This window comes from Schistocerca piceifrons, chromosome 8 (genome assembly GCF_021461385.2).
Source record: "Schistocerca piceifrons isolate TAMUIC-IGC-003096 chromosome 8, iqSchPice1.1, whole genome shotgun sequence".
NCBI classification, from domain to species: Eukaryota; Metazoa; Arthropoda; class Insecta; order Orthoptera; family Acrididae; genus Schistocerca; species Schistocerca piceifrons.
Genome location: NC_060145.1, coordinates 403,170,474 through 403,197,381, shown reverse-complemented (window position 1 = coordinate 403,197,381; position 26,908 = coordinate 403,170,474). Strand labels below are relative to the sequence as shown.

Genomic DNA, 26,908 nt, shown 5'->3' with positions numbered 1-26,908 from the left:
ACCGAAATATTCTTTGACTTGGAACTCATTAATTACATGCTCTTTCGAATTTTGGGCCGTCCTCATTACTTGCACACTGATCCCACAATTATATTTTCTCGTAAGGCTTTTGTTTCTCAATTTCTTGTTTATTAACATTCAACCAAATTTTTCCTGTTTTAAAATCTATTCTGCATCCGTATTGACGTAGGCTGTCGACTCCGATAATGCAATCTACCACCAAATTTTTCACAACAAGGAATGTGCTTAATATTGCTACATTTCCGACTTCCACACCAAGTAGTGACTGCACCTTTACATTAGCCGATCGAGCCCCAATGGCGCCTATTATTCTGCAATTTTGAACTGGAAAAATTGGTACTCGTCTTATATTTCTGATCCTGTTGAACAGTGCCTCCAAAATAACATTTGTGGTTGCAGCTGTGTCTAAAACCGCCACTATGGGTACGGTCTCCATAATGACTTGCACTTCGGCTACTGCCACCTGTTCCTTATCCTCATCTTGTGGTTCTAAGTCCTCGGTCAGTTCATCTGCCAGTAATCATCCATCATTATACGTTAACATGGGTACACATATCCTGTTACCCCTCAACCAATTGTTGACCACTCCTCCGGGGCACGAGTGGGTCCTTACAAGTTTGTTGGATTTTGATTTGTCTGCTGGTTGACATCATCCGTCACTTCGGTAATTACCGGTTGATTCATAGATGTCCGTCCCCACTGATGTTGGCTATTTGAATTCGTTCCTCCTGGTTGATTCCACTTCCTATTATCGTTATTATTCCAAGCTTGGGGTCTGAAATTTCTTTCGTTCCCCCACACGGGATTGTATCTTTTCCCGTTCCTGTTGTTCCTTGAATGGCCCCTCACAAGACCATTGCTGGGATTACTATTGAGATTTTGAGGGGTTTCTCCATTACTTAACAATCTCTGTTCATTCCTTCTAAGTGTCGATTGATCGCCATTGGCATAACACATACTTCCACCTTGCCTACCGTTTGGCGGAGGTTCTATCTCCCTATATTGGAATCTGTTATTATGGGCTTTCTGGTTGTTCTCTTCGATAATATCTATATGGTCTAACGTCGTGAGGAACAACTCCAAGTCTTTGTCGTTGCCATAAATCAATTGATTCCGGATGCTAGTTGGTAGTCTTGCCTTAAGTATGTTTATTATGTCTGGCAAAGGCATAGGTCTGTCCCAGTATCTTGTTTTATTTATATATTTTTCGAAATACTTTCTAAGGCTTCCTTTCAAAAAGGAGAAAGGCTCTGGGTAGAGCACCTCCTGCCTTAGGCGCTCCTGTACCCCTTCTGACCAGAACTTTGCTAAAAACGCCTTCTCAAAATCGTCATATGTCGAGCAAACAGAAGTCATGTCCGAGGCCCAGATTGCCCCGAACCTTGTATATATCCTGTAACAAAACTGATCTTCTGCCACTCCGACCAATTTCTGGGTAACACGCCTCTGAAACTTCGAATAAAAACAATTGGATGGACCCCCCTTTTGTCAGGGTTAAAAATCTGGAATTGCCGATGCTTTATCATTTTTTCTTCGGCATGGCAAAGACTTTCGTAATCTCCGTTAGATAAGACTTCACGTGAACAGCCAGCTTGTGGCAATTTAATGTTTGAATTACTTCCACAAGTTGGTATTGTGTGCGAATGGGTAGTAACGGGCTCTATAGTCGCTGCCAACTTCTGCTGCTGCCCTGTATTCATTTGTTCTGAGCTTTGTTGTGAAGCGCGCATCGACTCTTCTATCGTTTGTTTCCAATGCTCCAAATCAGCACCTAACTGGTGTCGCACCTCCTCAAGTCCTTTCGCAAGCAAATTCTCTTCCTGTTTGCCAGATACACTCTGGAATGCTGCCTTAACATTTTGCTCAACGTTTTCACACATTAGCCTTTTGTTTTCTAATGTGATTTCGGATAATTTACCCGTTAATACGTTAATTTGGTGGTCTATAACTTCTTGACGCTCTGTCAGATGTTCAACGCTTTCCTTTAGGTTAGCCTGTGTACGTGCCAATTCAGGAAGTTGTGCAATTGCACATGACATGGCGTCTTGCTTTTGTATTAATTGCGGAACCATTTCCACTTGTTCCCGTACAGTATCTATCTTAATAGCCACATACTCCTTCATTTCGACACGTACGCGGTGAGTAGATTCCTCACATTGTACTTTCACCAATTCTAATTGTGCAGTTAATTTTCGTTCCGTCTCTTCGGCCTGATCTTTGAGTTCCTTAGTCTTCGCCTCTATCCGCTGCTCTAATTCGGAAAAACTGTCTTGTAACTGCCGCTTAATCTCAGTCTGGACTAATTTCATTTCTTCTTGTGTTTGAATGACTGTCACTAATTGTGCTTTAATATCTGTTTTCAGATTTTCCTGCCCTTCAGTAACTGAGGCTAATTTCATATTCAAATCATTTTTCCCTTCAGTAACTGAGGCTAATTTCGTATTCAAATCATTTTGCCCTTCCGTAACTGAGGCCAATTTCGCATTAATGTCGGTTTTCAGATTTTCCTGCCCTTCAGTAACTGAGGCTAATTTCGCGTTAATATCGGTTTTCAAAGTATTCATGCTCTCGGTTATCATCTGCATCTGTCTCATGATAATTACCAATGGATCTAATCCCTGCTGTGTACTTGCTGTTACACCTCCAGCCGTGTCTACAGGGCATTCTATTGCGCTATCTGTAGCCATCGGTCCTACAACACTTCTTACTACATCATTATTATCAGTGCTAACAGCTGAAGGCTGTTGCGTGCTGCTTTGCTGTGCTTGACTCATCCTAAACATTGCCCTAGTTAAAACCATATAAATATTCTACAGTCACTATATGTAACTCCCTTCTACTGTCACTATATGTAACTCCGTTCACACATAAGTACTTCTGTGTCTACCTTCTTAATGTACATATACAGATAAATGCAACTGGGACAGGTCAATGAAAATACATCTAACATGAACAGAGTTAATCAATGTTCAAAAATCCAATAATACTAAAGAAAAAAGCGTATACTTCAACTATACTAGCAAGCTATAATAATAAAAATATAAATCTGGCCTTTTCTCTGCGCCCAGCGTCCTGTCTTTCGGATTTATTTGTAGATCCAATTATATCACCTGCAAGTCTTTCCTCTCTTTTCCAAGCATCAGTTAGGTTAGCTCGTCGTAGTTGACATGAAACAGAGAACAAAATTATTTTAGCAACGTCCAAAAACGTGTCCTGTCACGGATTGGCCATTTTAACAAGCTAATAATATTAAGTTGTCTCTTCCTCTATGAATAGATGATGAACGCAGTTAGCCGCTAACTTTGTGTAATGTCTTGTCTGTATAGACGTGTAATCTGTTGTCTTTAAGACCCTTTCACCTTCACACATAAATCTATACAGTAATGTAAGGGCCTCCCGTGTCTTGGCTGATCCGTGATACGACAGCCGAAAAGTTATACTAATGGAGGATTATTAATATTATCTCTATTTTCATTCGCTCTCTCTCTTTCTCTCCTTTATCTATCTACAGTTTTTATTATAATATTTTATTACGTGAAATCAGCCAAATAGAATCTTTGGTGGAGTCCTTCGTCTTGGTAATCAGCGGCTGGCTTGCTGTAAAAGATCTTTACATTTATTATTACTGTTAAACACTGTATTCAGTCGGGAGAATCAATCGTGTGGACAATTTGTTCCTTTTACGAAAGATTGCGAATTCCAGATGTGTACGAAGCCTTTTTGGACGATTTAACACGGACTCAGTGATTGCAGGCTCTCTTCGACACAGCTGAAACTTCCCCACTAATTACAGGGCCAACGTGATCATCAAATGGTTCAGAAAAAAACTCATTCGTTCATTCACTCCGGAACAAAAAGTCACAAACCTTATTTATGAAGGAAATTGTGTATTAAATCCATCTCCATTACATGTCCAGATCTCCGGTGATTCCTCATCTTCATTATTTTCCGTTTACACTCTCTTTCTATTCAAACAAACCGCTAGTGGCACACAAGTTAATTCTCTCGATTTAGCGAGAAGAAAATCAGAATATGTATCTCTCAGAAATACGTCAATCCCTGAATTCCTACTCCAGAAGCTGTCCTAGTTACCACTCTAACAACCATGGAGAATGCATATATGCATTCTGTTATTTCAAAGAATAAACGCGCTAGAAAATACTTTGGCGTCGTCTAGCTGTCGCCGCATATGTTACGAGAAAATCAGATCAGATACTTTTCCAAAGTGAATGAATGTGGATGGTTTGATTGACAATGATTAATTGGTGCGTGGTAGAGGGTATTTTCTGTGGGGACGTTACAGCAGCTCATTCAAGCGTGCGCGCGCACACCTGCTCATTATCTTGATGGTGAATTAGTTGAGCTGGCAAGCATAACACCTTCCAGACAATGCTCAGTTTAAACTCGAAAGTACTGCTTGAACTCCACGTCACATGCAGATGACCTTGTGAACATCTACCATAAATGCTGCTGCCGAGCTTTCGTTGGAGGTATCACCGTGTGTCAGCTTCACATGTGAACAGTTTCCTCGCTGTCCCACAAGACTAACTCACCTTTGCATTCCGTGGAGGTGCCAAGACCACGAGCCAATGCACATACAGGACTTTAAAGCCTCATCACATGCCTCGCCACCGCCTAGAAGGCCGCTGGGGTAAACGTTACCAAGCGACGCGGTCCTGATATCTTTGAATATCAGTAGTGGACAGGCTCAGTCACCACCTTTTAATACAAAACCTTTTATTTCTTTTTGTAAAGCATTCTCCACTGCACTAATCTATTCCTAGAAATACATGTTACCGCCAGAAGTTGCTTTCAGTTAACAATGCATTTTTGTAGACTACTTTCTGCAGGAAGTACCATTTTCAAGTCAATGTATGAATACATTGTAATAAAAACATCGTGGTAATTAACATTTATTTTGGTCAAGAAAATTTACATCAAGACTTTCTGTACTGTACAGAGGTGAACAAAAATATGAAAATACTGAAAATACAACACATTACCACACCAGTGTCAGAAAACTGGTGGCATTCGAAAGAAATTTCCATTCATCTTGCAATGGACAAACACAGGTCCTGTATGGGTATCAAGGAAATATTATATCATCCTTCCTGCAAAATTGTGGCAAATTCAGGAAATCGTTATAGCTGTGGATAGCAACCAAACTTCCTTCTCTCAAAAATCGACCCCAAAGCCTCAATAATACTGAGATCTGGTGGCTTTGGTGGCAAGAGAAGTTTCATTCTCATGCTCATAAAACCGGTCCTGGACTACACAAACAGTGAGAGCAGGGGCGCTGTTGTCTTGCAACACAGCATCACTCATTTTACCATATGATGGACCTGATCAGCTGAACGAGATTAGTTGTGCGGTCTAAGGCGCTACAGTCATGGATCTTGCGGCTGGTTCCGGCAGAGGTTCAAGTCCTCCCTCGGGCATGGGTGTGTGTGTTTGTCTGTAGGATAATTTAGGTTAAGCAGTGTGTAAGCTTAGGGACTGATGACCTTAGCAGTTAAGTCCCATAAGATTTCACACACATTTGAACATTTTTTGGACCTGATCAGCCAAACTGGTCACATAATCCATGACAGTAACGAGACCTTGCAAAGTAATTATAGGGCTCTTGAAATACCATAATACGGCTGCTCATATCATCACCATATGCCCATCATGTTCACTCTTGGGAAGTAAACTCAGCCAAGTTGGAAAGAATGTGAAATCTGAGTCACCAGACAAAATGACATTTATCCGTTGCTCCATAATCCAGGTATTATGTCTTTGACACCAAATGTTCATGCTACGGGCATTTGCATCACTTATGAGTGGTTTTGAAATTCTAGCTTGCCCTCCAATTCCCTGCTTATGTAACTTCCATCATGTTGTTTTTATGCTGTCAGAGTTCGTGAGAGTGACATTCAGTTTTGCACTGACTTTGCAGCTGTCATCCTCTTACTTTTCTTCAAAATCCCCTTCAAAGACCACACATCATGATCACTCAACACACACTTATGTCCATATTGTGACTTAGCAGAAGGCGTTTTTTTACTTTCCCTGTATTCGGTACAAAATATCTTCGATACGGTGCCTCTCGAAACACCAAACACTTCACCTCCTTTGGTTATGGAAGTACCCAACATAACAGCACCAACAATGTTACCACATTTGAATTTAGTTAGCTCTGACATAATGCACCAGACTGTGAATCTTGTAACGAATGGAGGATATTGCACAGGTGCAGTTCGTGATCAAATACAGTATTGCAGTCTGCAGGCTTTACTACAATCTGCATTTGTGTTCAAATATGCATACCTCGCAGTGTTTCCATATTAAGCTCTGTACATTCTACACGCCACATAGCATCAAAGGGCTGTCACAGTTGTATGGTGTACATCAGTAGGAAACGTGGATGATTAGAAGACTTACAACAGTCCCAGTGATCAGACATAATACATGCTGGGCATGAGAGTGAATACCAACGTAAGATCATCACATAACAGTCTGTCAAACTATTGTACTATTTCACTTAAGCCATACTGAAATCTTACCAAGGACTTGATTCGTCAGAAACTGTTTCTCACACAAGTGGAATAATTTTCACAGACTGTCAAAAAGGTGAAAGAATGATATGTGTGTTTGCAGTTTTTCCCAATGATACCAACATGCTAAGCGCTTGCAGACCTGTACCATAAGTCGTGATGTGGATGCCTTCAATTTTGTAATGTGTTACAACAGTGAAACTAAACACTTTAACAGAAATCACAGACATGAAAGATTATTTCAAAAAGATGCAGAAGCAAAGAAGTTACAAAATATATTTTAATCCAGACTCTAGTCCAGACAATTTTCATTGCCTTCACAGTAAATCCTGGTTACTCAGAAATGTAGCATCCTGTGGGATTAAAACTGGGAGGGGAGAAAGTACAGCAGTAAACATAAAAAGTTTCTGTATGGTGCATCCACTTAGTATTCATAGTTGTCGTCCGCTAAGTACAAAAAACTCTCACTTAATGAGGTTTTTGACCCTTCATTCATGACGATACGGTGTAAAATTATATAAGAAACACAACAGGAAGAATTGTCTCTGCATCATAACTGTGACGAAACATAGGTACAGGCACAGTGAATCTTGTAGACTGAAGAAGAATTCTATTATACTATCTGCATCATACTGCTGAACATTTTCCTAATGTGACTGAACCAGTCATAACAGACGGTGTGCGCATCCCGATCTGTGGCAGTGCTAAATGATGGCAGCACATGTTCCTCATTATCCACTCACACTGCCCACATGATTCAGAACTTTCCATGGGAAAACCAGCCGTCAGTTCACTTTAATTACATGGGGAACAAGAGTAATGTTGTTGTTGTGGTCTTCAATCGAGAGACTAGTTTGATGCAGCTCTCCATGCTTCTCTATCTTGTGCAAGCTTCTTCATCTCCCAGTATGTACTGCAACCTACATCCTTCTGAATCTGTTTAGTGTATTCATCTCTTGGTCTCCCTCTATGATTCTTACCCTCCACGCTGCTCTCCAATACTAAATTCGTGATCCCTTGATGCCTCAGAATACGTCCTACCAACTGATCCATTCTTCTACTCAAGTTCTTGTCACAAATTTCTCTTCTCCCCCAATACCTCCTCATTAGTTATGTGATCTACCCAACTAATCTTCAGCATTCTTCTATAGCACCACCTTTTTAAAGCTTCTATTCTCTTCTTGTCTAAACTATTTATCATCCACATTTCACTTCCATGCAGGGCCACACTCCATACAAATACGTTCAGAAACGATTTCCTGACACTTAAATCTATACTCAATGTTAACAAATTTCTCTTCTTCAGAAACACTTTCCTTTCCATTGCCAGTCTACATTTTATATCCTCCCCACCTTGACTATCATCAGTTACTTTGCTCCCCAAATAGTAAAACTCATTTACTACTTTAAGGGTCTCATTTCCTAATATAATTCCCTCAGCATCACCCGATTTAATTCGATTACATTCCATTATCCTCGTTTTGCCTTTGTTGATGTTCATTTTATGTCCTCCTTTCAAGGCACTGTCCATTCTGTTCAGCTGCTCTTCCAGATCCTTTGCTGTCTCTGACAGAATTACAGTATCATCGGTGAAACTCAGAGTTTTTATTTCTTCTCCATAGATTTTAATTCCTACTCCAAATTTTTCATTTGTTTCCTCTACTGCTTGCTCAGTATACAGATTGAATAACATCAGGGATATGCTACAACCCTGTCTCACTTCCCTTCCCAACCACTGCTTCCATTTCATGCCCCTCGACTCTTACAACTGCCATCTAGTTTCTGTAAAAATTGTAAATAGCCTTTTGCTCCCTGTGTTTTACCCCTGCCACCTTCATAATTTGAAAGAGACTATTCCAGTCAACATTGTCAAAAGCTTTCCCTCAGCCTACAAATGTCAGAAATGTAGGTTTGCCTTTCCTTAATCTATTTTCTGAGATAAGTTGTAGGGTCAGTATTGCCCCACGTGTTCCAACAGTATGGCTTCTACCAGTTTCTCCATTCATCTGTAAAGAATTCATGTTAGTATTTTGCAGCCATGGCTTATTAAACGGATAGTTCAGTAATTTTCACATCTGTCAATAACTGCTTTCTTTGAGATTGGAATTATTATATTCTTCTTGAAGTCTGAAGTTATTTCGCCTGTCTCATACATGTTGCTTACCAGATGGTAGAGGTTTGTCAGGGGTGGCTCTCCCAAGGCTATCAGTAGTTCTAATGGAATGTTGTCTGTTCCCAGGGCCTTGTTTTGATTTAGGTCTTTCAGTGCTCTGTCAAATTCTTCACATAGTATCATATCTCCCATTTCCTCTTCATCTACATCCTCTTCCATTTCCATAATATTGTCCTCAAGAACATCACCCTTGTATGGCATCGCAGATTTTATCAGTAAGAAAAATTGCGTTCATCAGTGTTTCAAAATTCAATAAAAGACTGCAGCAGAAACCATTAGATGGTGATGGCTTTAACACCATGAATTTTTCCGGATTTTATAAAACAATATGTAATAGAAAACTCTGATTTCTGTTTTGCAGATATTGCCATATAGTTGTGGAAAACTGAAGAATCCTCCCCCCTGGCTCCTCTCTTTCAGGCACTACCTATCAAATATAATTCAAGCTGAGGAGACAAAAGACTGTGGTGACGAAAGCTAGAGGGTTTTAGTTCTCCACTAAGAATAGGTGTGTATGAATTTTAACCATATGCGTCATCTTTATAATGTACAGGATATGAGTCTGGGAGACACCGTTCTCAGTTTCAGAGTATAAGAGCTATTCCTCAGTCCCACCTTTTATGAGAAACCAAGCTAGTTAATAAACTTAAAATTCTTAAAAAAAATTAAGGTTCTGAGTGTATTGAATTCCTCTGTGGCAAGACAAGGGGTACAATCATGTTTTCCCTTTTATTGCTTTGTACAGCCTTTCTTCAACCCCAGGTGTACCACCACTGTGTGACTCTGGATCAACATAGACCATATCTAACAACGTTACATAGAATCTATGATGGGGCATTTGGTGAGATACACGTGCTTGAAGAACTAGCCATACTGTTAGCATTAAGTACCAGAGCTGGCAAGCCATCACTCTCTACTCTTTGAAAGTTCCAACACGCTTATAATATGACGTTCCATCAGTTATTTGTATTTAATCTAGTTTCTTGAATATCAGCTGGACATGCCTTCATAGATTATGGAGCAGGAACTAGACCCTTTCAAATTCAGTCAAACAGACACCACACAAACTTAGGCATGATGGAGATGAGCGTCCAAATCCAGAGATGGCATTAATAACCCCCATGGCTATTCTCTCATGGCTTTTAAAATAATTAACATTGTATTTGAATTTGACAGAGTACAACAAATATGATGTTCCACATCATGTATTTCAGTTATTTTTCAGCAACCAGACAGATTACATGCTACCATATCGTACCTCAGAAGAACACTTTTATGCTAGCGCAAGAACGAATGATAGGGCATACAAACCAGCGAGATGCGCCAGGGGAAGACTTGTTACTAGGCAATAGTGGACATCTTTCCAATCTGTCTAAGAGAATGGAATGGAACTAACATTATGCAGCGTCCCATAGCACATGACCCTTTCCAGCATGAATGAGATATGCCGGTTTGTGGTGTCTGTGACATACCTGTTGCTGTGAGCAACATTTTGACAGATTCCATTCTGTATTCAGAACAAGAACACAAATTTGTCTCAATGTTATCCTACCATCTGTTTTGGGAAGCAATGAACTGAGTGTCCAATAACTCTTTTCAAGTTTTGCATCTTATCTAGTGTCCCACGTAAATAGTTAAACACAACTGATAGCTGCAATGTTTTATGGAGTAGTTGATTATTGAAACTTCTGGTTAACACAGCTTAGACACTAGCTTTCCCAGGATAGCTACTAGGCACAGAGTGAAGTCCCACTACGTGCACTGATCTCATTACAGAAACGTAGAGTCCTCTCTGTCTGGCAAGAGGAGTAGCTGGCACTGGGGACTACATCGAGCCATTAGTGACATCATATTCCCAGCACGGCTGCTCCCAGGCACTGGCTACACCACATTCTTGCCTGTCACCTCTGTATAGTGCACTCACTTGTCAATGCACATGGGATCCTTTTTTCATGAGAGGGCCTGACGCCTTTGTGAGCGAACTACATGTCTTAGCTTTTTTTACAGTCCCTATTCTTGTTTTACGTTTCTTTTGTAAATCCTTTAATCAAAATACTTCATACACAATTTAGCATCTGCAGGTCATACTGTATACATGTATCTTGTATCATATCATATATTAAACTATAAATGTTGGCAGCGCCAAATGAGGTGGTGCCGTGATTAGCACATTGGACTTGCATTCTGGAGGATGACGGTCCAAATTTCCTTCGGCCATCCAGGTTTAGGCTCTCTCTCATTTCCCTAAATTGCTCCAGGAAATGCCGGGATGGTTCCTTTGAAAAGGACTTGGCTAATTTCCTTGCCATCATTTCGTGGTCCAAGCTTGTGCTCCTTCTCCAATGACCTCACTGTTGACAGGCCATTAAACTCTGATCTGCCTTCCTTTCCATTCGATTACAACAAAAACATTGGGATGGGAATGATACACTCTCATGCATCCTAAATTAAAATCCGTCATCTGTCCATGCATGTGGCAGCTGGTTTCAAGAAACAACATACAGACTTCTTACAAGAACCTTACAAATATTTTTGCACATAGAAAACTGTAAATGCTGCTAAATTTCACAGACTTGTCTTGAGTGTAATCTAGTATGCTAGTGTTGTAGAAACTCTATGGACTACACGTAAAACTTTGGCAGTTAATGCCTGCTCCTCTATGTTTTGTAAGATCATTTGATTGTTGCACCTTTTTGCCATTACTGTGTTGATAAGTCTTTGAAATTGCTTGTATCTTCTCTATCTCTTCTATCAACCCTATCTGGTATGGATCCCACACTGCTGAGCAGTATTCAAGCAGTGGGTGAACAAGCGTACTGTAACCTACTTCCTTTGTTTTCGGATTGCATTTCCTTGGGATTCTTCCAATGAATCTCAGTCTGGCATCTGCTTTACCGACGATCAATTTTATATGATCATTCCATTTTAAATCACTCCTAATGGATACTCCCAGATAATTTATGGAATTAACTGCTTCCAGTTGCTGACCTGCTATTTTATAGCTAAATGCTAAGGGATCTATCTTTCTATGTATTCGCAGGACATTACACTTGTCTACATTGAGAGATTCAATTGCCATTCCCTGCACCATGCGTCAATTCGCTGCAGATCCTCCTGTATTTCAGTACAATTTTCCTTTGTTACAACCTCTCGATACACCACAGCATCATCTGTAAAAAACCTCAGTGAACTTCCAATGCCATCCATAAGGTCATTTTTGTATATTGTGAATACCAACGGTCCTATGACACTCCCCTGCGGCACACCTGAAATCACTCTCACTTCGGAAGACTTCTCTCCATTGAGAATGACATGCTGCGTTCTGTTATCTAGGAACTCTTCAATCCAATCACACAATTGGTCTGATAGTCCATATGCTCTTACTTTGTTCATTAAACGACTGGGGGGAACTGTATCGAATGCCTTGTGGAAGTCAAGAAACATGGCATCTACCTGTGAACCCATGCCTATGGCCCTCTGAGTCTCGTGGACGAATAGCGTGAGCTGGGTTTCACACGACCGTCTTTTTTGAAACCCATGCTGATTCCTGCAGAGTAGATTTCTAGTCTCCAGAAAAGTCATTATACTCGAACAAAATATGTGTTCCAAAATTCCACAACTGATCGACGTTAGAGATATAGGTCTATAGTTCTGCACATCTGTTCGACGTCCCTTCTTGAAAATGCTACGCTCTTCTAGAGACCTACGGTACACCGCTGCAAGAAGGGGGGCAAGTTCCTTCACGTCCTCTGTGTAAAATCGAACTGGTATCCCATCAGGTCCAGCGGCCTTTCCTCTTTTGAGCAATTCTAATTGTTTCTCTATCCCTCTGTCGTCTATTTCTATATCTACCATTTTGTCATCTGTATGACAATCTAGAGAAGGAACTACAGTGCAGTCTTCCTCTGTGAAACAGCTTTGGAAAAAGACATTTAGTATTTTGGCCTTTAGTCTGTCATCCTCTGTTTCAGTACCAGTTTGGTCACAGAGTGTCTGGACATTTTGTTTTGATCCACCTACTGCTTTGACATAAGACAAAAATTTCTTAGGATTTTCTGCCAAGTCAGTACATAGAACTTTACTTTCGAATTCATTGAACGCCTCTCGCCATAGCCCTCCTCACACTACATTTCGCTTCGCGTAATTTTTGTTTGTCTGCAAGGCTTTGGCTATGTTTATGTTTGCTGTGAAGTTCCCTTTGCTTCCGCAGCAGTTTTCTAACTCGGTTGTTGTATCACGGTGGCTCTTTTCCATCTCTTACGATCTTGCTTGGCAAATACTCATCTAATGCATATTGTACGATGGTTTTGAACTTTGTCCGCTGATCCTCAACACTATCTGTACTTGAGACAAAACTTTTGTGTTGAGCCATCAGGTACAATTTAATCTGCTTTTTGTCACTTTTGCTAAACAGAAAAATCTTCCTACCTTTTTTAATATTTCTATTTACGGCTGTAATCATCGATGCCGTAACCGCTTTATGATCGCTGATTCCCTGTTCTGCGTTAATTGTTTCAAGTAGTTCGGGTCTGTTTGTCACCAGAAGGTCTAATATGTTATCACCACAAGTCAGTTCTCTGTTTAACTGCTCAAGGTAGTTTTCAGATATAGCACTTAAAGAAATTTCACTGGATTCTTTGTCCCTGCCACCCGTTATGAACGTTTGAGCCTCCCAGTCTATATCCCGCAAATTAAAATCTCCACCCAGAACAATAACATGGTGGGGAAATCTACTCAAAATATTTTCCAAATTATCCTTCAGGTGCTCAGCCACAACAACTGCTGAGCCAGGGGGCCAATAGAGGCATCCAATTACCATGTCTGAGCCTGCTCTAACCGTGACCTTCACCCAAATCATTTCACATTTCGGATCTCCATCAATTTCCTTCGATACTATTGCACTTCTAATCACTGTAAACACGCCTCCCCCTTCACTGTCCAGCCTGTCTCTGCGGTATACATTCCAATCTGAGTTTAGGATTTCATTACTGTTTAACTATTGTGGCGCAATGTGAATTTGCCATGTATGCACTGATCTCCCTGCAGAGACACAGAGTCCTGCCTCTCTTGCAACAGGAGGGGATTCCAGTGGGGGACTGCAATCAGCCATCAGTGCGGCTGCTCCCACGCACTGGTAAACCATGTATGGGCACTCAACTGTGTTTGAGCATGGGACCATTTTTGGGCAAGAAGGCCCATCAGTATGAGGTGCTTGTGGTTTATGGCCTTCAGTAGGCCACACTTTGGACGAGAAAATCCGATTTGATAATGACAGGGATGTTCATAACTCAGCTTTGGGTATGCCCTTTTTATTAACTGAGCGCGCTGGTTGTGTCAACCCCTCAACATTTTTGTTCATCAATTTGACTTATTTCCAGTGTTGGGTAGGGTCATTTAACTTCAATATACAGCTGTTTTCTCCAAAATACACATTCTCATTTTAGAAGTTGTCAAATATTTCTACATGGTTGCATTTTTTCATTTCCTTCATTTGCCGGTTAATTTTCTGCTCGTATGTCATGAGACCTATAATTAATTGTAATCATATAGTCTGCTGAATCAGATAAGCAACTAATGATGCTGATTCATGTCTAAAGTCTCAGTTTTCCACAAAGACAGAGGTCAACCGATGTAACTTCATGTCATTCATATTAGGGGCACGGGCTGTTGGAACCCATGTCTTGCTATGTAGACATCAGTTTCCTTACTCATAAAACCCACAAGTTTGGACAACTTTTACAAACTCTTTGAATTTCATCCAGACTTCAGTAGCAGATGCTGTTAATAGTTCCCACAACAAAACTCAGTTTTAAAATCTGGTAGAAAACCCAAAGAGATTCTAGTCGCATTTTAAGTTCACCAATGACAATATACAATCAATACTTTCACTTTGTGATAACAATGGTAATGTTACCGATGAAAGCACCACTAAAGCTAAGTTACTAAATACAGTTTTCCAAAATTTCTTTGCCAAAGAAGATGAGGTTAATATTCTAGAATTCGAATTAAGAACTGCTGCCAACATGAGTGTCTTAGAAGTAGATATCCTCGGTGTAACGAAGCAACTTAAATCATTTAATAAGTTTTATGGTCCAGACTGTATCGCAATAAGATTCCTTCCAGAGTATGCTGATATAATAGCTCCTTACTTAACAACCATGTAAAATAGCTCACAACGCGAAAGATACATTCCTAAAAATTGGAAAGTTGTGTAGGTCACACTATTACTGAAGAAAGGAAGGAGTAATCCAATGGCTTACAGGTCCATATCACAGACATAGATTTACAGTAGGACTCTGTAACATATACTGAATTTGAAGGTTACTGTGAGGAAAACAATCTGCTGACACACAGTGAGCACAGATTCAGAAAATACCGTTCTTGATAAACACAACTATGTCTTTATTCTCACAAAGTAATGAATGCTACCAACAGGGAATCTCAAGTGTTGTTTCCATATATCTAGATTTCCAATAGACTTTTGATACTGTTCCTCACAGGTGGCGTCTAAACAAATTGTGTCCCTATGGAGTATCGTCTCTGTTGTGTGACTGGATTTGTGAATTCGTGTCAGAAAGATTGTAGTTCAGATTAACTGATGGCAGGTCATAGTGTGAAACAGTGGTGATTTCTGGTGTTCTCCAAGGAAGTCTCATAGGCCCTCTGCTGTTCCCAATTTTTACAAGCAGTTTAGGAGACAATCCGAGTAGCCCTCTTGGGCTGTTTGCAGATGATAGTGTCATTTAGTGTCTAGTAAAGTCATCAGAAGACCAAAATCAAGTGCAGAATGGTTGAGACAAAATATCTCTACAGTGCAAAAACTAGCAATTGGCCCTAAGTAATAAAAAGTATTGACATGATTACTAAAAGGAATCAGTTAAATTTCGGTTACACTATAAAAGAGACAAAATTGAAGGCTGTCAATTTAACTAAGTACTTACAAATGACTTAAATTGTAATAATCACATAGATAATGTTGTGAGGAACAAACCAAAGACTGCATTTTTTCTGCAGAGCACTTAGAGGATGCAACAGCTCTGCTAAGGAGACTGCCTAACTACGCTTGTTCATCCTCTGCTAAGAGTACTGCTGTGCAGTATAGGATCCTTACCAGATGGTATTGACGGAGGACATCAAGGAAGTTCAAAGAAGAGTGGCTCCTTTTGTATTATTGCAAAATAGGGAAAGAGTGTCATGGATATAATGTGCGAGTTGGCTTGGCAATCATTAAAACAAAGGCATTTTTCACTGATTTGAGATCTTTTGACAAAATTTCAATCTACAACATTCTCTCCAATGTGTGAAAATATTTAGATGACACCCACCAACAGAGGGAGAAATGATCATTGTACCAAAATAAGAAAAATAGAGCTCACATGAAAAGATTTAAGTGTTCGATTTTCCCGTGCACTGTTATATAGTGAAACATTAGAGATGGCGTGTGAAAGTTGTAAACTGAACGCTTTGGGCAAGTACTGAAGTGTGAATTTCAGAGTAGTCATGCATATGCAGAATATCATTTGGGGTGAATGGAGGGTTGGGTTTTTAGCAGACACCCTGGTCAGTTACTTCCTTTTTTCTGTTCATTGAAGACTGAAAGTCTTTCTTGATGCAATAGTGGAATGATGGTTGATATTTTGCATCACTGAAACAGTAGGAGCATTGTATTCCAAATCTCAGCCTCCCCATCAGTTTCTATTCAGCTCAAAAGGAGATATTGAATGGCATTCATTTTACCTGTGGGCAAGTATCAGACTCTGAAACTGAATAAATAAATACATTTAGATTTACAGCAGGTTGACTGCTGCGACTAGCATTGTTACTTTTTTAAAGAATCTGTCTGCCACATCAAGCCTTTCCTCAAACTATTTCCTCAGAGGTTCTTGACAAAAATTCATTAAAAATAACTTAGCTCTGGAGAAGATGAATAAGGCTCATCCATATGGACTCGAGACTATTTTTTTACACTGGATATGAAAAAAAAAATGATATGGTGCTATCATGAAAAACTTTTAAAACAAGCAAACACAAGAAAATGTTTCTACATACATAAACACTGCGTATGAAAACTTAGCACAGTTTCTTGCTCATTTATATGGTGCTCTTGGTTTTCTCACAGCACACTGCATGTGAATCATAGCTGATTTAATTAGAGGCCTAACCTAATCAAACAAAATAAACTTAATTTGGCACAGAAATATGTTGCATATCTGATTGCAAATACACTTACATGAACGGTTAGGGCACAGAGTAACACATGTTGACATTATAAGATTCTGTTCAATTTAAGTGGTTTTAATCAAATCATTGATACTCTAGACCCAGATAAGTTTCAGACAAACAATATCAATACATGTTCAATTTGCAGTTCAGCCCTTATATGACATATTGTTTATGATAGTAGTATTTTTGGTTTACCAGTAGTATAATTTAAAAAGTTTTGTAATCATTACCTATAAAGATCTAAGTCCATTAAAAATTAAAGTTTTCACCATATCATGCAGTACTCCACTGAACTCAAGTCATCAAGATGCACAGTTTGATTTCCTCATGTACTTTACTTTTACCACTTGTGTATGTTATTATCATAAATAATATATTGTCACTGGAAAGTGACATTTCACCAGTCAGCCACATATCTATAGCTGGCTCAAACACCACAATCCTTTCAGGAATTTCAGTCCACTTTCTGTAGTAGCCTAGCTTCGTACTCAGCATCCTATAGTGATCAAGTGTATGGAACTCCACCTTGTTCCTCTGTTGGTCTCCCACACCAAGCCAGGAGGCAATAAGGCTTCTAAACTCAAACATACTCCTTCATAACAACAAAAACCCAATTCTGTAATGTTTTAGGATTCGTGATAGTAACTCGTATGATGCAGATGCTAACTTTGAGCCTCCTTTTCAAGTCAATGGGAGACAAGATTGAACCACCACTGCAAGGACTTTATCTAGGACTTATAGCATACCGTCTACTAATCAAGCATGAATCTTTACGCTCTAAATATGGCCAGCAATGAACTTTCAAACAAGTATTTGTTGCTATGAGTAATTTAGTAGAATGGAATACTCATCCTATGTTTAACAACCCTCCATGTAGAATGCAGGGTGTAAATCTCTCTTTGCAGCCTGAATAATCATAATTTTTGTAATCCAGGCTTTCTAAAAATTAACACCATTTTACATCTCCTTGGTATTTATTGTGAATTTCCTCCACTCCACAACAGTAAATAACAAAACTCTCAACAACTAATATCTCTCACCTCCTGCCTCTGCAGCTGACAGATATAAACATATTCTTAATAATCAAGTAAACAAAATAGTAATTATTGAAACAGTCAAATACAATACTTAAAGTTAAAAAAATTAATTACAATAGTTCTTGCTGCAACAGTTATACATCAAACAAATTGCCAGATAGATATTCTGTGGTTGAAATTGTGAATTTTGTATTTTAGAGTGTAAAATAATCTTTTATTTCTGACCCAATAATGCAAAGTATAAAATATTGATCTTATTCTTAATTACAAATTGGCTTTTGTTGATAATGTTTTCATGAACTCCAATGTGTTACTTGATATCCATAAATAGTAATGATTGTCTTGGATTTTGTGATTTTCTGTACAAAATAGTGTTTTATGTTGGATACGATAACTGAAAATATATAATGATGATTTCCTTTTTAATTAAAGTTCAGATGTTGTAGTTAACATTTCCTTAAGATTCAAATACATTACTTGGTATTATCGTTAACTTGTTTCTTTATTAAATAAATAGGTTGTATCAAAATATGAAACTATGTTGTTTGTTTAAAATTTGCTCAAGAAATTACTTTCGAAGTACCACTCTGTTACTTAATTAGCTAATCAAAGCTTTACAGGTGTCATTATTGTTGCAATGATGGATATAATTTGTTGTAATACACTTACGTAAAGTATACAGTGATGTGAGACATTTGGTATCAGGTCGTATGCTAATGTGTGGTGCTGTAATATTCAGTTGATGTAACTTGGTTTTTCCCAACACAGACTGAATGTGAGATTTCTATTTTGCGTCCTAATTTTAACATGGAACTGACATTGGCACTGTTGAAATATAAATATGTTGTTGATTAACATTATTAAAAGTGCATCTTTGGTTTCGGGATTGATATACATTCTACCTGTATTCTTTCCCACTCCTCCCAAAGTGGTATTCCACCATCCACCACAGCTAAAAAATATCTTGCTCCATCATTATTCTACTTTAAATACAACCCATCTCCAAATGGATTCTGTTCCTTCAAAAAACCCAGGTGCAAGATCAGTTCTAAGTTCTTACCTAGCACATAACTTCCCATTATCTTTCCAGGCATACCTTATCCTACCTGAGGCAGAGCCACTAGTGTGGCAGTCATACACCAGCTGTACTGTAACTTTTGCACTGGCTTTGAAAAAAATTATACTCACAAAACTGCTGATAGCTGCTGATAAATAATTCATTATTTACTATCAGTTTTGACTTTCTGGTTATTAACATTTGGTAATTTTATGGGGTGCAAATCACTGAGTGAGTCATTGCCACTGTGTAGATTAAAAACTTCTGTTCAGAACAATACTGTCATATAGAAGAAGGTGTACTTAGATGAATGATGAACTCTAACTTCACTTAAAGAAGGTTTATTCAGCACTTCTACATATAAGAGTGGGGAGAGGACTGCCTCCAGCTAGAACACATACAGTATATGTACAACTACAGAACATTCCAGTACAGTGATACTTGACATTTGTGGATACTTCTAGAATGTACTCTAACCGAATATAGAAATTAAAATGGTACAATCCAGATGAGTTATGAACTCAGCACCCTCCTTTCAACAGTTTAGTATCATAACCACTACACCACAGTACTACTCAGCTTGTTCTGTGATATTGCTCCCTCCTTAAGAGAACTGCATCTCTGTGTTACGTTGTCCTAGTCCGGGAACGAGTCATCGATACTGCACACCCTGACCCTCGATGACTGATGCTTACCCTGGCGGTGATCTTCTTAGAACTTCTTTTGCCACTCTGCTGTTCATCATGTTTCTGCTTGTTGCCTGTCACCAGAACTTTGAATTTACCCTGGGTAGCATGATCCTTGTAGGGCTTCATTTGAAGGGCCTGGACCGTATCTCTGATCTTTCTTAATCTTGCGTCGGGGTCAAAATCTTCAACTTAAGTAACATCAGACAACTGTCTTACAACATTATAAGGTCCAAATTAGGGCCTGAGGAGCTTCTCAGAGAGACCAACCTTCTGAACCAGAGTGAAGATCCAAACGAGGTCACCAGGCTGGTAGACAACAGGGCGGTAGCTCACATCATACCTTCAGCGATCATTTTCTTGAGCCTCCAACATGCAGAGTTGAGCTAACTGCCAAGCTTCCTCAGCTCTGGTTAACACCTGGCTGATGTGGTCATCGTCCACACCATAAGATGTAATGGAAACACAATGTCCATTGTCATAGTCGCCTCACGCCCATGCACCAGGAAAAATGGCGTAAATCCTGTGGTGTCTTGTTTTGCGGTGTTGTAGGCAAACATCACGAAAGGTAGCACCCCCTCCCAGCTGCTCTGCTCAACATTAACAAACAATGATAGCATGTTGTCCAAGGTCTTATTAAGGCATTCAGTAAGCCCATTAGTTTGCGGATGGTAGGCAGTCATCATGTGATGATTAATGTTACTGACGGCTTATCTCTGTCACAAGATTCGATTGAAAAACTTTCCCTCGATCTGTAATTAACGACCTTGGGTCACCATGTTTTAATACAGTGTCTTCCACAATGAATTTGGCTACCTCGGATGCTTCAGCTGTTTTCACAGCTTTTGTAATGTTATAGTGTGTCAGATAATCAGTGCAAACAATAATCCATCTATTTCCACTAGCAGACGTTGGAAATCATCCAAGGAGGTCAATCCCAACATGCTGGTAAGGTGTTTCGGCTGGTGGAATTGGTATGAGTTGGCCAGATGGTTTCTGAGGAACTTCCTTTCTCCTCTGGCACTCTCTGCAATACGATACATAGTGACGGACACTCCTAAATAAACCTGGCCAGAAAAATCTCTTGCGGATTCTATCGTATGTCTTAACAAATCCTAAATGTCCAGCCTCAGGTGTGTCATGGAATTTCTGTAGAACATCTGAGCACATGTGTTCAGGAATCACTGGTAGCCACCTCTTTCCGAACAGATCAAAGTTTTTCTTGCAAAGTAATCCATTAACTACCTTAAATTGTCCTTTCACATCCTCTGACTGATTTAGGGCAAGCGTAATTTGAGATATATTGGCGTCCTTCTTCTGCTAAGCAGAGAGATCCTGAAGTGTAGTGAGACAGTCACTATCTTCACCAAGCCTTGATGGTCTTGCACAGGGTTTCTTGAGAGGCAGTCTGCATCTTGGTGTTTTCTTCCACTTTTGTACACTACGGTAATGTCATACTCTTGAAAACATGGTGCCCAACATGGTGCCCACCTGGCGAGTCGTCCTGTTCGATTCTGTCAACCAACAAAATGAATGATGGTGTGTAACAACTGTGAATGGCCTTCCATAGGGATACTGTCAAAATTTGCACATGGCCCAGATCACAGCAAGTCATTCTCTTTCTGTAGTTGAGTAGTTTCTCTCAGTTTTTGTAAGTGCCCTAGAAGTATAGGCTATAACCTTTTCTTTTCCATCCGAAATTTGCACCAGAACAACACCAAGCCCATAACCGCTGGCATCTGTGTGTAGTTCTGTAGGTGCTCTCTCATCATACAGACCAATTACAGGGTCAGTCTTCAGAACTTTTCACAGCACATTGAAAGAATCTTGTTGAGCACCACCCCAGATAAATTTAGCATCAGCTTTTAACAACTCATGGAGTGGCCTGGCTTTGATGCAAAAGTCTTTGATAAAACAATGGTAATAAGAATATAATATGAGGAAGCTTCCCACATTTCTAATACTTTTAGGAATAGGAAATTCCATTATAGATTTCACCTTTTCTGGGTCTGGCCACACACTGTAGTTTGACACTAGGTGTCCAAGTATTTTGATTTCTTTTGCTCCAAAGACAGACTTTCAGTCTGCCTTGTTGGAGACACTTACGAACAGCCCTCAGTCTTTTGATATGTTCATCACATGTCTCTGAGTACACTATAATGTCATCTAAATAACAAAGACAAATCGTCCACTTCAGGTGACGTAGAAGGTTATCCATCATCCATTCAAAAGTTGCTGGTGCATTACACAAACCAAATGGCATTACCTTAAACCCATACAGGCCCTCAGGGGTGATGAATGCAGTTTTCTGATGATCAGGCTTATCTACTTCAATATGCCAGTATCCCGGGTACATGTCCATGGTTGAGAAAAACTTAGCCTCCTTCAGACCATCTAGTGTATCATCAATTTTTGGAAGAGGGTAAACGTTCTTTTTAGTTATCTTATTAAGCTTCCTGTAATCAACACAAAAGCACCAACTGCCATCCTTCTTCCTGACAAGGGCCACTGGTGATGACCATGGGCTCTGCGAAGGTTGAATGAAGTCATTTTTCGTCATTTTCTCTATCTCATCGCAAATTATTTGACGTTCAGTTGCTGACACATGGTATGCTCTCTGGCTTATTGGTTGATAGTCTACAGTGCTAATCTGGCCATTCAAACTTCTTGCATGTAATTCTTTTTTGATGCATTGTCTCAATATACTGGCACCATTTTATAAAGTCGTCTGCTGTCGAAACCTCCTTCAGGAGTAGGGCTTGATACATGTCCTCAGCAACACCCTTCATGATATGTGCAACCTTATCTTCCTCCTTCATTCTAGGATCCACTATTTTACACAGCTCGAAGCTGTCTTGAATGTAGGATGCAGTAGTTTCTTGTGGATGCTGTGCCCTGCACTTTAATTTATCATCAGCCTTGCCTTTCTGTCACTGTGTGTCACTGAAATACTTGCGCAGTTCCACCCAGAATACTTCGCACCTTGTTAACTTCCCCTCGTTGTTCTCATACCACTGCTTGGCAGTACCCTCCAAGTAGAAAAATACGTTAGCCAAACACACAGTGTTATCCCATTTGTTAAATTTGGCCAAATGCTCATATACCTTCAGCCACTTGTTTGGATCTTGGCCATCGTCACCAGAGAACCCAGAAGGATGTCTCATGTGGTGGCACACAGTCGCTGTCATTGTAATATCCTCTTCTTCTTCTGTCTCCGGTAGATTGCAATCTGTTGAATATGGCCCAAACTCAGGTTTCTCGCCACATTAACGGTGGCTCTGTTGTGGCCTGATGGGAGCAACTGTGTCGTCACAGGTTCCAATACCCAGCATCTCCACCAGAATAATGTCATGTAGAAGAAGGTGTACTTAGATGAATGATGGACACTTACTTCACTTAAAGAAGATTTATTCAGCACTTGCACGTACAAGAGCACAGAGCCTTTGGCCAAACCACATACAATGTAACTTACCAAATGAAAGCATTGGTATGTTGATAGAGACACTAACAAACACAAACACACACACAAAATTCAAGCTTTCGCAACCCACGGTTGCTTGATCAGGAAAGAGGGAAGGAGAGGGAAAGACAAAAGGATGTGGGTTTTAAGGAAGAGGATAAGGAGTCATTCCAATCCCGGGAGCGGAAAGACTTACCTTAGGGGGAAAAAGGGACAGGTATACACTCGCACACACACACACATATATAGAACATTCCAGTACGATGATTCTTGACATTTGTGGATACTTCTAGAATGTACTCAAACTGAATATAGAAATTAAAATGGTATACTGCAGGTGAGTTTTGAACTCAGCACTCCCCATTCAATAGTTTAGTATAATAACCACTACACCACAGTGCAAGTCAGCTTCTTCTGCGAAAAAGTGATTAAAAGTGTTACTTGAAAGCAGACTTGTTCTGTGATAATTATAACTAGAATTCTGTAAATTCAAAGCAAGAAGCAGTAATAAGAGAACTGTGGTATTAACAATGGTTTCTTCCCATAAAGTAGAAGCTTTCCAGCTAATCTTTAATGTTCATCTTAACCTGTGCAAGCACAAATAGAACTTAATAATTTGATAGGTAATTTTCAATAAGTGTGCAGTGTCAATTTCTCATCTACTTCTGTTGTTTATGAGCACCTCAAGTTGTTTCACAACTGTGAAAGTTTTATTTCAGTACAGCAAGTATAAACACAATGAAAAGAATGAATGGCCTAGTAAGCAATGACACATTCACTTCATCTGTCAACCTCAAGTAAAAGCATTTGCCTTTGTTTCAAGGTATCTTTCTTCAGCATCTAGTGTATCCTACATTGTTTTTCTGTGATCTCTCTCAGCTCTGTATGTTGCATTAAGTGTTGGAAATTCCAGCACTTGCAAATGAAATGCTACTAAGTAAACAAAATGAGTAGCAGACCAGAATCCCAAATTCCATGCCCCTGATCAAAATGACACGAATAGGTTATCAACTTTATGTGACTTCACACATGAATGCATTGCTGTTACTGGGATGCATGCTGTTAGCATCGGTGTAGGGCATTAACTCTGAATGCATAACCATGTAAGAAATTTCAAAAGTCATTCAGTGCAAGACAAGCACATCTGTCTCTCAGAGAAGTGAAAGCCTTAACTAATTTCATTGCATACCACATCCAATATGACCTCTGTCTATGGCAGACACTGCATTTCTGCAAAGCCTCAGAGAAGCAACAGTGGTGTGCATTAATAAAAATCAAACAATCAATGTTTGTAAAATTGTTGATGATGCTAATTTCTGTCTCATTAAAAAAATAGTGAGCAATGAGGCTCTGAAATAATAAAAACCCATTTTGCAGAGAATAGATTCTTAATTATTATCATGGCCTCTGTGACCAGCTCTCCAATGAAACACAATTAGGTGGTTTGAATCCTGTCTATGCTGACAAGTTTCCAAAGATCAATGAGTTTTATCCAGTGAGTGTTTTGACATAAGCAATCATTGGTATCTAGTGACTCATTACAGAGTATTTTCTTTTGCATGCTGTTCCAGTTGCCTTTGTCAAATGTTCTACAATAAATACATTCACAGCAAAGCTAATGCATCTACTGTGGAAAATCTTAAAGGCTTGTAAAGAAACTGCCAAAGTTGTCCTGTAGTATTTGCTGATGTCAACATACATAAATGCATTCTTGCTGTATCACCCATATGCTTTTATTGTATGACACAATGAAGAGCTGTTCCTGCACCAATTTCTTCTTTACGTCAGTACCTATTGGTAACTATTATTTGAGGGATAGATGTTATAGGCCTTATGACACATGTGAGAATGGCCTGCCTTGGAGAGGACATAATGAATTCTCACTGTGCAGGAGAGCAAGAACTGATCTGAGAGTTCCTGTGGAGTAAGGCTGTGTGCCAGACCAGTACGTGAACCTGGAACTTTTGTCATTTGTGGGCAAGTGCTCTACTGACTCAGCTATGCAAGCACAACTCATGATGGCCCCTCATAGGTCCATTTCCAACAGTACCTCATCTCCTACCTTCCTACATGCTATATGGATCTTGGGTGTATAGAGGCAAGAAGGCATATATGGTCAAGTTTAAAGCAGTTGGCTGCTGACAACTAGCATGCTGCACTGGTATCGCCTCCAGCGCACCATTTGGAGCTTGGCATTGTCATATCCCACTGTTATCATTTCCGCTGCCCAAAGCTTTATGACTGCTAGTTTTCAAGAAGTTAACTTTTACAAACAGGAAAATTTCAGCAGTTTCAACAAGTTTAATGTAACACTGGGTGTGTTTAAAAATAAGAACAGATTTTTACTTATTTACAGACATAAGAGAATTTACACAGTATGTGAATTAAACAAATTTTTGTTTCATGCTTGTTAAGAACTTAAAACTGACCTTCTCTCGGTTATTTTGTGAACATATTTTATCAATTTGATGTTAATATAAATAAGTACACTGGACTGCACAGAGAGAAACAACCAAGACAATACACAGTACGGTAACATAATATGGAACAACTTGCATGTGACGGTAATTGACAATCTAACAGGAGTGCAGAATTTCATTTTATCATAGACCTACGTTAAGAGACTGCATGCCTTAAGTCCAGCAACACAATCCGTACCTATGAGGCAGTTCTTTTTATGCTGCACTCCAGTCTGCACACATCACTGAATCTTGCATGACTACAATAACACTCGGAAAAGGGTCAGTGTACCAACACAGAAAGAACAGACTATGTGATAAAATCAACTATTTTGTTGAGGCCCCTTACTTGCCAATGTGGTTGACATTAAGAATGCACAACATTTATGCAAAATTGAGAACAGTACTTATCTGAATTCAGGGAGTTTGGGAGACAAACTTATGTGGATACAAAACAATCCCATTGTGTTGTATTTAGTTACTCATAGATAACCTTAAAATCCCTTTGATGTTGTGCCATGTGGCTCTTAGGAAAGTTTTGGACTCTGCCTTTAATAAAATCACGTGATTTCTTCAGAACAAAAATCACACTAACAACCTGGACTCAACCACACGGCCATCGTCAACATCCTGTTACAACAATGAGCCAGTATACCAATGAAGGTCTCAACCCACTGACCGACAGTTGGTTGAGTCATGATGTATGGCCTCCCATATGCTTTGTTCTCTTAAACTACCTCCATCTAAGTCTGTAGATATTGCCACCAGGAAAAATAAACATTGAAGCGGCAACTAAAAAGACTGCCTATGTGGATGATGTAACCAAGGCAGATTACAGTCTGAAGTAGGTCCGACATCAGCCAAGCCCCAAGACATTTTCTTCCATTCAATGGCCTGTCTGTCTTACTTAGAACATTGGAGGCTGCTGTGACAGCAGACAAGCTACTTTATCAGTTATTTGTCTATCAAAACTGCAGTGTCCTATATTGTTTTCTCCAGTGGATACTCTTTAGCCTGCATCTCGTGGTCGTGCGGTAGCATTCTCGCTTCCCACGCCCGGGTTCCCGGGTTCGATTCCCGGCGAGGTCAGGGATTTTCTCTGCCTCGTGATGGCTGGGTGTTGTGTGATGTCCTTAGGTTAGTTAGGTTTAAGTAGTTCTAAATTCTAGGGGACTGATGACCATAGATGTTAAGTCCCATAGTGCTCAGAGCCATTTGATACTCTTTAGCAAAACTGTCTGAAAAATTTTCGTTTC

The 26,908-nt window shown here is 39.6% G+C and overlaps 1 long non-coding RNA gene across 3 annotated transcripts in view; it reads left to right on the top strand.

The window, feature by feature from the left end:
* LOC124712542 overlaps window positions 1–26,908 on the top strand; it is a 78,904-nt gene that overhangs the window by 38,425 nt on the left and 13,571 nt on the right. For 2 of the 3 annotated variants that reach the window (XR_007005594.1, XR_007005596.1), the window contains exon 3: window positions 9,092–9,238. The exons of the other annotated variant lie outside the window; for it this stretch is intronic. This is a non-coding gene — a long non-coding RNA (uncharacterized LOC124712542). The remainder of the gene's footprint in view (window positions 1–9,091; window positions 9,239–26,908) is intronic. 3 annotated transcript variants of the gene reach the window in all.